Source organism: Eriocheir sinensis, chromosome 13 (genome assembly GCF_024679095.1).
Source record: "Eriocheir sinensis breed Jianghai 21 chromosome 13, ASM2467909v1, whole genome shotgun sequence".
NCBI classification, from domain to species: domain Eukaryota; kingdom Metazoa; phylum Arthropoda; class Malacostraca; order Decapoda; family Varunidae; genus Eriocheir; species Eriocheir sinensis.
In genome coordinates, this window is record NC_066521.1 from 22,036,055 (window position 1) to 22,048,554 (window position 12,500).

The following is a 12,500-nucleotide window of genomic DNA, read 5'->3' on the forward strand; positions in this document are numbered from 1 at the left end:
ACTTTTCCATCTTTTCCTTTGTTTCCCTCTGAACACACCATCCCTCCTCCTCTTCTCCTCCTCCTCCTCCTCCTCCTCCTCCTCCTCTTCCTCCTCCTCTTCCTCCTCGTCTCATAAACTCTCCACTAGTCACTTCCAATACACTTGAACGTTTCGTAGCTTCAGACTAATTTTGTGAGTCCCTCTGTCACCCTTATTAGATTACGGGGCGGTGGTGGAGGTGGTGGTGGTGGTGGTTGAAGAGTGTTGGTTAGTTTCAGTGGTAGTAGTAGTGGTGACGGTGGTGGTGAGGATAGTGGTGGTGGTGGTGGTGATAGTGGAAGGTTATTGAAAGCTTATGGTAGTCGTTATAGTAGTGGTAGTGATCGTAGAATGGTAGTAGTAGTAGTAGTAGTAGTAGTAGTAGTAGTAGTAGTAGTAGTAGTAGTAGTAGTAGTAGTAGTAGTTGTTGTTGTTGTTGTTGTTGTTGTGGTAGTAGTAGTAATAGTAGTAGTAGTAGTAGTAGTAGTAGTAGTAGTAGTAGTAGTAGTAGTAGTGAAGAGGAGTGAATATTTACTGATAAACTGATACCAAGAGAATGCAAACAAAGGGAAAACAAGTGGACGTGAGAACCAAACGAGGGAGAGAAAAGGGAGAGAGAAAAAGGGAGAGGAGGAGGAAGAATGAAGGTGGGGAGGGAAAGGAAGGGAGGGAGAGATGGAGGGGCGGAAGAACATACTGAGGGAGTGAGAGAGCGGCCACGTGCGATGGAGAGGAAGGAAGGGAGGGAAGGAAGGGAGGGAGGGAAGGGAGAGAAAGGGAGGGAGGGAGGGAGAGACACGTGACCAACACTATGAAACACTCTTGACCGTCTCCACTTCACTTGTCACCCCCTAAGGAAAGAGAGGGAGGGAGAGAAGGGAGGGAAGGAGGGAGGGGTAAGGCGGGAGAGAAAAAGGACAAGAGAGGAAGAAAAAGGGAAAAGGGAAAACATGGAGAAAAGAGGGAAGAAAATATGGTATAGGAAAGAGAAGACATGGAAAAAGAAGAAGAAGAAGAAGAAGAAGAAAAGGCAAGGAGAATAAGGATAAGAATATGAATAAAGAAAAAAATTAATATAGATGACATTTAGTAGTAGTAGTAGTAGTAGTAGTAGTAGTAGTAGTAGTAGTAGTAAAAATAATAATGATAATAATAATAATAAAAGAAATCAAAACAATAATACACACACAGAGAGAGAGAGAGAGAGAGAGAGAGAGAGAGAGAGAGAGAGAGAGAGAGAGAGAGAGAGAGAGAGAGAGAGAGAGAGAGAGAGAGAGAGAGAGAGAGAGAGAACCATATGATCCCTCCCTCCACCCCTCCAACCAGACCATTTGTTCCTTTGTCCTGAAGAGACCGCCCCTCCACCCACCCTCCCTCCCTCCCTCTCTCCCTCCCTCCTGTGAACTAAGCAACCTTCTGGAAAATTGGTTGACTCGAGCTGGTGTTGATGGTGGTGGTGGTGGTGGTGAAGGGAATGTGAGGTAGGGAGGAAAGGGAGTTGAAGGGGTTTTGGTGTTGATGGTGGTGGTGGTGGTGGTGGTGGCGGTGTTGGTGGTGGTGAGGAAAGGGGAGGGAGGGAGGAAATGGAGGGTATTTGTTTGTTATTGTGGAGAGAGAGAGAGAGAGAGAGAGAGAGAGAGAGAGAGAGAGAGAGAGAGAGAGAGAGAGAGAGAGAGAGAGAGAGAGAGAGAGAGAGAGAGACTTTATGAGCTGTAATGCGGTTATCCACTCATGCCTCAGGGAAACAGTAGCCGGCAGAGGAAGGGGAGGAGGGGGAGGAAGAGGAAGGGGAAGGGGTGAGGAGGAAGAGAAGGAGGGGAGAGGAGCGACACGGGATGAGCGAACAAAAAGAGGAAGGAGAAGGGAGAACGGCAGAGGAAGAGGAAGGGGAAGGGGAGAGAAGGGAACGGGAATGGGAAGGGGAGGAGGAAAAGGGGAGAAAAGAAGGAGGAGGGGGAAGGAAAGGAGGGAGGGAGAGGACAGAAACGGGAAGAGGAAGAGAAAAGAACAAGGAAGGAGAGAAAAAAAGGGAGAATGAAGGACCAGGAAAGGAATAATAATAATAATAATAATAATAATAATAATAATAATAATAATAATAATAATAATAATAATAATAATAATAATAATAATAATAATAATAATAATAATAATAATAATAATAATAATAATAATAATAGTAATGAACACAAAAATAACCGCATAATAGATAACAACATAATAAGAATATGAAACGGTAAAGAAAAGAAGGAGGAGGAGGAGGAGGAGGAGGAGGAAGGAGGGGCAAGAACATGGTATAGATAAAAAGTGGAAAGAGGGAGTTGGAGGAGGAGAGGTAGAAGAAGGAAAGGGGAATAGGGAAGGGAGAAGAAGAGGAGGGTGAAGAAGGAGGAAGAGGAAGGGAAATGAAGAAGGGAACACGTTATTATTATTATTATTATTATTATTATTATTATTATTATTATTATTATTATTATTATTATTATTATTATTATTATTACCTCATCATTTGTTATTATAAATTAGTTAACTGTTTCTTTTTAGTGTTATTTTTACAAGACTTTCAATTTCTCATACATACTTTTTTTTCATAAACTAATTTCTTTTTTTCATTCATTCCAATCTCTTTCTCTCTCTCTCTCACTCTCACTCTCACTCTCTCTCTCTCTCTCTCTCGTCTCCCCCCCCCCTTCTCTTTCTCCCTCTCTTCCCCCTCCCTCCCCCCATTCCAACCCCCCCCCCCCCCGGTCACCTCACTCACTCACACACATCCGCCTGTCACGTTTGATCTCGAGGAAGGAAAGAAAAAAATAACAAAGAAGCACAATTAGAACAAGAATCACTTTTTTCCTCCTCTCTCTCTCTCTCTCTCTCTCTCTCTCTCTCTCTCTCTCTAATCCTAAGCGAGATATATATTTTTTTTCTCTCATTCTCGTTTTATTCCTTTTTTTATTACGTTCATTGCCTTAATTACTGAGAGAGGGAGGGAGAGAGAGAGGGAGGGAGAGAGGGAGAGAAGGAGAGAGAGGTGTAAGAAGGAGGGAGGGAGGTAGCAGGAGAGGGTAAGGTTAAGGGAGTTTAGAAGTGGAGAGATGGAGGAATGGAGCGGTAGTGGAGAGGGAGGGATGAAGGAAGGGAAGGGGAGAGAGGTGGAAGAGGGTGGATGGATGGAAGGAGGAAGGGAGGAAGCGAGAGAGGGATAGGTGGAGAGGTGGAGAGGCAATGGAGGGGTGGAGAAGAGAATGGAGAGGTGGAAAAGAGTGGAGGGAAGGAGAAATAGGTGTAAAGAGGAAGAGACAAAAAAACAAAAAAACAAAAAAAAATTAGGAGGGAAAATGAGAATGAGAGAGAAAGAATTGAAAAAGGAGACACGAGAATGGAGGAGAGAAGTAATGTGGAACGGAGGAGGGGAAGTGGAGAAGAGAGAGAGAGGAGAGAGGAGAGAAGGAGGGACAGAGAGAGAAAAAAAAGTTGATGGAGATGTGACAGTGGAGAGGAGTCATGTGGAACGAAAAAGAGAAGAATGGAAGAGAGAGAGAGAGAGAGAGAGAGAGAGAGAGAGAGAGAGAGAGAGAGAGAGAGAGAGAGAGAGAGAGAGAGAGAGAGAGAGAGAGAGAGAGAGAGAGAGAGAGAGAGAGAGAGAAAAAAAAGAGTTGATGGAGATGTAACACTTGAGAGAAGAATGGAAGAGGATGCTGAGGAGAGGATCGAGGTTGAGGGAGAGAGAGAGAGAGAGAGGGAGGGATTGAGGTAGAGAGAGGGAAGAAGGAAGAGAGAGAGAGGGAGAGGGAGAGAGCGAGGGAGCCTTACGCCTTTGTTTCCTGCGCTGGCCACAAATTAGGCCAATCATTGTATTGATGACAGAGTGTTGAAAATAGGCGTATCCCGCACCGCGAATAATTGGTTACGAATTGAATTAAATCGTGCCCAACGCGGACCTACGTTACCCCCCCCCCCCCTCCCCGGCCTCTCTCTCTCTCTCTCTGTTTCTCTTTCTCTCTTTCAGTCAGTCCTTCCTCAATTTCAGCTTTTGGTATAACAGGAAATATGTATCTTTGCTTAGTCTGTTTCTGTCTGTCTGTCTGTATGTTTGTCTGTCTGTGTATGTATTTATGTGTATCTGTTTCCCTGTATCTGTCTCTTTGTCTGTCTGTCTTTCTGTGTCTATCTGTCTCTCTGTATGTATGTGTGTAGATCTATTTCTCTGTATCTCTGTCTGTCTGTCTTTCTCTCTGTCCATTTGTCTTGTTTCTGTCTGTTTCCCTGTCTGTCTGTCTGTCTGTCTGTCTCTCTTAAAGCTGTCTGTCTGTTGCAGGAGGGACATGGCAAGCAGGCAATGGCCCTCGATGATCACAATGCCTCTTGAACTTCCTGAAAAATGGCTATAAATGACCCTTGCTAACTCGATAATCTCTCTCTCTCTCTCTCTCTCTCTCTCTCTCTCTCTCTCGATACAATAACGCACCTGCAATTATCGTTAGCCATTATATATGTTAATCTATGTTTGGACGAACCGGTAAAATCTGAATCAAGTAGCGGTGGTGGCGGTGGTGGTGGTGGTGGTGGTGGTGTTGGTGGTGGTGGTGGTTGTGGAGGGAGGAGAAGGTATGGGAATGTAAGGGTGGGTAAGTAGGGGAAGGAAGGGGAGGTGTAGAGGAGGGAAGGAGGAAAGGAAGGAAGTTAGAGAGATGTAGAGGAAGGAGAGGAAGAAGGGATAGGAGGAAGGAGGGAAAAGGAATCGTAGTGGTGGCGGTGGTGGTGGTGATGGAAGGGAGACAGTATGGGAATGTAAGGATAGAGAAGGGGAAGGAAGGAAGGGGTGTAGGGGAGGGAGGGAGGAAGGGAATTACGTTAGAGAGATGAAGAGGAAGAAAAGAAAGAAGAGAAAGGAGGAAGGAGGGAAGAGGAATCGTAGTGGTGGTGGTGGTGGTGGTGATGGAAGGGAGAAAGTATGGGAATGTAAGGATAGAGAAGGGGAAGGAAGGAAGGGGTGTAGGGGAGGGAGGGAGGAAAGGAAGGAAGTTAGAGAGATAGAAAGGAGGGAAAGGAAGCAATGAAAAGAAGGTTAGTAGAAGGGAGAATGAGACAGAAGAAAAGAGATGAGAGGAAGGAGATGGAAGGGGAGAGAAAGTTATGTGGAAAAGAGAAGAAAACGAAGGAAGAGAGGAAGAGAGAGAGAGGGAGGGAGAGGGAGAGAAGGAGGGAGGGAGTGAACGCGATGGGGTGTTTGATATGATTTCATGATTCATTGCCACGTGTAAACAGAGGGACAGCCAGACAGACGTTCAGAGACTCTAGTCAAGTGGAGCACCGGAGGGTAGAACGGGCCAAGCAAGGGTCATACCACGGCGGCAACTATAAATAAGATTCGCCTGCTCCACTATCGAGTTGGGGCCGTCCATCATGCCCATATAAAGAGCCAACCGGTGCTATGGACAGAATGTAAAAAATATATAGATACAAAACAGGTATTCGAAGAAGGACAGACTTAAAAACAACGACACAATTCACTGCTACAACGAACACACATACAACGAACTTACATAAGCTACAACAACGGACACATATACAACGAACACATAGAACGAATACTCACACACACAGCGAAGACTCAGAAGATACGAACATTGACTCAACAAAGAATCTCACACACACACACACACACACACACACACACACACACACACACACACACACACACACACACATCGCGGAGTTACGTATTTCGCTAATCTCCAATAACGAACACAAACAAAAAGAATAACAATAATGCGAATAAATATATGTATACGTGTCTATGAATAAATGTATAAAGCAATGAATATACAGATTAACGAATAAGCTGCCTAATAACGCGATTGCGATAACTTAGAGAGAGAGAGAGAGAGAGAGAGAGAGAGAGAGAGAGAGAGAGAGAGAGAGAGAGAGAGAGAGAGAGAGAGAGAGAGAGAGAGAGAGAGAATATCAATCCAGCTTTACCTAATAATGAACTATCGGTTTCCTCTTCTCTCTCTCTCTAGAGAGAGAGAGAGAGAGAGAGGGTCAGAGAGAGAGAGAGAGAGAGAGAGAGAGAGAGAGAGAGAGAGAGAGAGAGAGAGAGAGAGAGAGAGAGAGAGAGAGAGAGAGAGAGAGAGAGAGAGAGAGAGAGAGAGAGAGAGAGAGAGAGAGAGAGAGAGAGAGAGAGAGAGAGAGAGAGAGAGAGAGAGAGAGAGAGAGACAGAAACGGAAACAGAAATACACACACAGACAGAAAAAAAACAGACAAACAGACACAAAGAAAAAAAACAATCCGAAACAGAAAAAGACAAATAGACAGACAGACAGACAGACAGACAGGCCCAACAGCACCTCCCCATTGACCTGATAGGGGCGGGAGGTTAATAAAGTGTGGACTGAGGAGGCGGAACGGCGAGGCGACGAGGCTGTAGCGCCGCGCTGATGGGCTGGTTAATGGTCATTGCTGGGTAATGGCTTAATTGGCTTGTTTGTCCTGCCCTCTGGTGCGTCTGGTGCGAGAGGGGAGACGGAGGAAGAGGGGAGACGAGGAGGAAGGGAGCAGGGAGGGAGAGAGAAGGAAAGAGGGGGAGATGACGGGGCAGACGGAGAGTGAGAGGGAGATAGATGGGGATAGGGAAGGGATGAGAGAGGGGGAAAGAGAGAGGGAAAGAAAGAGGAGGAAGGAGAGAGGAAGCAGGAGTGAGGGGAGAGAGGAAGAGGATGGGAGAGAGAGGGAAGGAGAATGGGAGGGAGAGTGAAGAGGGAAGAGGAGAGAGGGAGAGGGAGAGAGGGAGGAGGAGCAGGAATAAGGGAGTGAGGGGAAGAGAGAGAGGGGGTGAGAAGGAGAGGATGGGGGATAGGGAAGGGAAGAGAGAGGGAAGGAGGGAGAGAAAGGGAGGAGAGGGGAAGGGAGAAGGAAGAGGGAGAGGGAACGGGAGAGGGAGAGGAAGGGAGTGTATGTGTGTGTGGAATTATTTTAGTATTGGTTTTGTTGTTGTTGTTGTTGTTGTTGTTGTTGTTGTTGTTGTTGTTGTTGTTGTCAGTGGTGATGGTGGTGATGTGCTCTTTTCATACACTAACACCACTCCTATGATCATCACTACCACCACCATCATCACCATCATCACCATCAGCATCATCATCATCACCACCATCCTCAATACCACAACACCATACGTCTTTTATAATCATCACCACCACCACCATCACCACGACAGTAACCATCTCTCTCTCTCTCTCTCTCTCTCCCGGGTCCAGATTTTGGCCCCGTTGACGCCGAAACACTTATTTTCGGCGATTATTTCCTCATCTCGGTTCAATTATCCGTTTATTTGCGCATCACACGTCTCGTTATGTGGCGCCGCTTGTCATCCGCTGTCCCTGGCCTCTGCTGTCTCTCTCGTTCTCTGTTTTTGTCCCTGTGTGTCTGTCTGAGTGAGTGTCTGTTTTTCTGTCTCTGTCTCTGTCTCTCGTTCCTGCTCTCTCTCTATATTTCTGTATCTATCTATGTATCTCTCTCTATTTATCTATCTATTTATGTTTCTTTCTCTGTCTGTGTTTGTGTGTGTGTCTTTTTTTGTGTCTCTCTCTCTCTCTCTCTCTCTCTCTCTCTTGTGATACAGGTTATTACGCAACTATAGATTCATTTTTATTTACTCCTGCTCTCCCCACTTCCTCTCCTCCCCATCTTGATCAAGGAGGATGGGGAGTGTGGTATATATAGGTCCCGGCAGTACCCAAAGATCGACTATAAGGAGCTTGCTTGGGTCGGGAGGGTACTTGCTGGTGATGACGAGTCCAGCTGGTGATCAGGCCGTGGGTGAACTACACACACACACACAGAAGGACATGAATCAGGGTACAGAGGCTACGAATGAGGAGGAGGAGTGAAGCTGAGATGGATGTCAGGAGGAGGAGGAGGGAGAAGAGGAGGGAGAACAGGAGGGAGAGGAGGAAAAGGGAACAGCAGTGATAGAAAGGCCGGGGCTAGTGGTGGAGGAGGAGGAGGAGGAGGGAGGGGTAGGAGCAGCGGTAGGAGGAGGAGGAGGAGCAGAGAAGACGTCCAACCTGCCTGAGAGAGAGCCTAGATCGAGGGAGCGAGGAAGCGAGCGGTCGGAACCAAACAAACAGAGCGGGGACATCGGAACACAACCCGGGCAAACAGAGTTATTGTCCGGTCCATTGGCTGCCTCCATTGTCATCACGACATCCCATTAACAATCCAAACAAGGCCGTTATCGAGCAAATTACTCGTTACCATTGTTAGCGCGAGGCAAGCCCGGGTTGGTCCAGATGCCGCCCGCCTGACCGCCAATCACGAGACGGCAAACACGAACTCCGCCAAATGGAAACAGATCAGGGCCGGGCTGGATAAGGGAGACGAGGAGGAGGAGGAGGAGAAGAAGAGAGAGGAGAAGGAAAAAAGTAAAAGGAAGAGGAGGAGGAAGGACGGAAGGAAGATGAAATAGCACGAAAAGACAAATAATATGATGATAAATATGAAAAACACGACCAAAGAAATAAATTAAAAATGGAAATACAACGATAGTAATAAAAACAAATACAAAAACAACATGATCAGTAGTAGTAGTAGTAGTAGTAGTAGTAGTAGTAGTAGTAGTAGTAGTAGTAGTAGTAGTAGTAGTAGTAGTAGTAGAAGAGGTGACAATATCCATAACAAAGCAATACTAAAATCACCACCATCATCACCACCACAACTGTCATCATCACCACCATCACCACCACTAACACCATCAACAGTATATCATCACCACCACCACCACTATCACCACCATCACCACCCATCCTTCCCTTCTCATCATGCAAAGTAATGTAAATCCACGTATAAATGTCCGCCGGGAATTAGAGTGTGAAAAAAAAAATAGAAATAAAAAAATAAGGCTCGTGGGTAGCTATTTAATTTCATTGTGTGGATGGCAACCCCGGGCGGCTCGCTGGCAACCCTGCTACAGATGCATGCAAATTGGTTTACCGGAACTAATTGCTCACCCCAGTTCGAGTCCCCGCCCTGTGCTCACCCCAGTTCGGACACTGACCACCTGGGAGCCACCTCACTATCTGACCTCAGATACTGCACTTCACTGGTACCTGGGACACTGAATCCTACCTGGGGAAGCTTATTTAGGGACACTGGTTACCCGGGGACACTAAATTGAGGACACTGGTACCTGGGACACTAGTGATACCTGGTGATTTGATTAGTGGTAGAGAGGGACATTGGTTACCTGAGAATCCTACCTGGGGAAACTTATTTAGGGACACTGGCTACCCGGGGACACTAAATTGAGGACACTGGTACCTGGGACACTAGTGATACCTGGTGATTTGATTAGTGGATGTAGTACGAGCATGTCTTTAACGGGATCCTACTTGGGGAGACTCATGACTTAGGGACACTTGTCACTTGGGGAAACTAAATTAAAGATACTTACACCTGGAGACGCTAGATTCACCTGCTGATATAATTGGTGGAAGAGAGGGACATCGATTACCTGAGAATTCTACCTGTGGACACCATCTGAACCAAGGACTACCAATACTGTACATTTTTATTCACTCTTTCTCTTCTTCGCCGCTAAATCCTCTGTGGGACACTATGGATGGTACCTGGAAACACTATTAAGGGTAAAATGGGGGGCATGCGCTATATCTGAGCGTTGCCTCGGGGTTCATCTTCGTCGCATCCTCTTACTGACTCTGTATATCTTTACGTTTTGACACCTGGACATAAACACTTCGGTCCCCCGCGCCGTCCAATAAACACGAGGGTCACCTGAGGCCTCTACCTGGGAACACGATTTACCGCGCCCTAAGCTTCCTGAGAGACCGATAATTCATGTGTAGTGTTCCCCCTCGTCCTTCCTTCCCATCTTTCTCAGCCTCCTTCTTCCTTTTCCTACTTTTCTCCTTAGTATTGCTCTTTTGTTTTCCTCTTTTCCCTTTATTCCGTCTTTTTAACTTTTTCTTTTTGTCAAACTGTTTCTTCTTGTATTTTTTTTCCTTTTTCCTGGCTACATTTTTTTCATTATCTTTTTCCTTATTTTTACGTCTCCATATCTCCCTTTTTCTTATCGTCAAACTGTCTTTTCTTGTTTGTTTTTTTCTTCCTTTTTTCTGCCTCCATTTTTTTTCATTATCTTATTTTCCTTTTCTTCGTCTCTATATCTCGCTTTGCCTTCATAATTCTCGTTCCTCGAAGTCATCTCTTTCTCTCTCTTTACATTAGTCTCCGTCCTCATCTTCCGTCCTTCCTTAATCTTAATCTAATTGCTATCTGTTTGCTTACGGATGAGTCTGCGTCTTTGATCGTATTAATTTTCTTGTGTTAAAGCGTTTGTGTGACTGTCTCTATGATATCTGTTATTAGCTGTAGAAGAAGTAACATGCCTTTCTCTCGTCCTCCTCCTCTTCCTCCTCCTCCTTCTGATTTTCTTCTTCTTCCTCTTCTTCTTCTTCTTCTTCTTCTTCTTCTTCTTCTTGTTTCCTTATGGTTCTTGTTCTTCTTGTTCTTGCTCTTGTTCTTCTTCCTCTCCTCCTCCTTCTCATGCTTCTTCCTCTTCTCCTTTGTCCCTCTCCTCCTCCTCCTCCTCCTCCTCCTCCTTTTATTGTTTTCCGACTTCTTGTTCTTCTTATCCTTTCGTTCTTCTTCTTCTTCTTCTTCCTCTTCCTACTAGTCCTCCTCCTCGTCCTCCTCCTCCTCCTCCTCCAGCAGCCTCTCTCCATCACTCCTTCCCTCCATCTCTCCCTCCCTTACTTTATATTCCTCGGCTTCCTATCTACCCTCCCTCTCCCCCTCCCACTCCCTCCCTCCCTCTGTAAACTGGTAATATATTCTTTGATCTCCAACTTGTCTTTGTGTCTTGTTCGCCATTATTACCGGACTGGTCTCGCCTCGGGACAAAAGGAGCTTAACCCACAAGGCGGCGTTAGGGTCGAAAACCTCACCCGTGGTCGTTTACAGTGGCGCCCGTGATGCAGGAGGGGAGTTAAGCCCTTGTGGACACCCCCTACGGCTATTGTGGGGAGGGATAATTGTGTGGGAGAGTTGTTAGTGATGGAAGGTGATGCTCGTGTGTGTGTGTGTGTGTGTGTGTGTGTGTGTGTGTGTGTGTGTGTGTGTGTGTGTGTGTGTGTGTGTGTGTGTGTGTGTGTGTGTGTGTGTGTGTGCGTGTGTCTTCCTTTTTCTCTTCTATTTCTCTTTTTTTCTTTTGTTCCTTTTAGTATTCTCTTTCTCCTCGCCATCTTCTTTTTCTTCCTATTCTTCTTCTTCTTCCTCATCTTCCTCCTCCTTGTGTGAATGAGGGAGGGAGGGAGAGAAAATGAGAGCGAAATCAGATAAGAGTTTATGAGTGCAAAGGTGTGTGTGTGTGTGTGTGTGTGTGTGTGTGTGTGTGTGTGTGTGTGTGTGTGTGTGTGTGTGTGTGTGTGTGTGTGTGTGTGTGTGTGTGTGTGTGTGTGTGTGTGTAACACTCACCTGGCTAACACCTGTGGGAGCCCCGTGATAACGCGACACCTGTGCACACCTGAGGCTTACCTAGAGTGCTTGGAGCTGTTCTACTCTACCTGTCCTTCCTTCACTTGCTACACTTTCACTTTTTCACAGCATCCCTCGCTTCTTTTTCCTTCTCCCTTCATTCCTTCAACTTTCCTTTCCTGTTATTGCTTTCTTTTTCTCACCTCTCTTTTCTATAATAGTCTTTCTCTTTTCCTCGTTCACATCCTTCTCTTTCTTCCCATTCTCCTTTTCTCTCACAGCATCCCTCGCTCTTATTTTCCTTCCTTTTCTCCCTTCATTCCTTCAACCTTCCTTTCCTGTCATTTTTTTTCCCACCTCACTTTTTTTTACAGCATCCCTCGCTCTTATTTTCCCTCCTTTTCTCCCTTCATTCCTTCAACCTTCCTTTCCTGTCATTTTTTTTCTTTTTCCCACCTCTCTTTTATAATTTCTTTCTCTTTTTCACGTTCATATCCTTCTCTTTCTTCCCATTCTCCTCGTTTCTCACAGCATCCCTTTCGTTTGTCTTATCTTTCCTATATTCCACTCTCTCCCAGCTTCCTCCCATTCCTTCTCTCTTCCTCTCCCTTGCAGCATCTTTCTTTCCTCCCTTCCTTCTCAGTTTTTCCATTCTTCTTCGCCTCCAACTTCACGTCACTCTCTCTCTCCCCCTCTCCCTCTCTCTCTCCCTCTCCCGTAAAAACGAAAAACACATCCACATAAACTAATAAACAGCAGAGAGAGAGAGAGAGAGAGAGAGAGAGAGAGAGAGAGAGAGAGAGAGAGAGAGAGAGAGAGAGAGAGAGAGAGAGAGAGAGAGAGAGAGAGAGAGAGAGAGAGAGAGAGAGAGAAAAAAGTCGGTCGTCCTTTCCTTGTAAGACCAAAAAAGACCAAAATAAGACCTTAGAAGACCTTTATGAGAGAGAGAGAGAGAGAGAGAGAGAGAGAGAGAGAGAGAGAGAGAGAG

General features: G+C 45.8%; 1 protein-coding gene across 1 annotated transcript in view; it reads left to right on the forward strand.

Moving 5' to 3' along the window:
* Positions 1-12,500, forward strand: part of LOC126997821 (dorsal root ganglia homeobox protein-like) — a 61,027-nt gene that overhangs the window by 23,814 nt on the left and 24,713 nt on the right. The window lies entirely within an intron of this gene.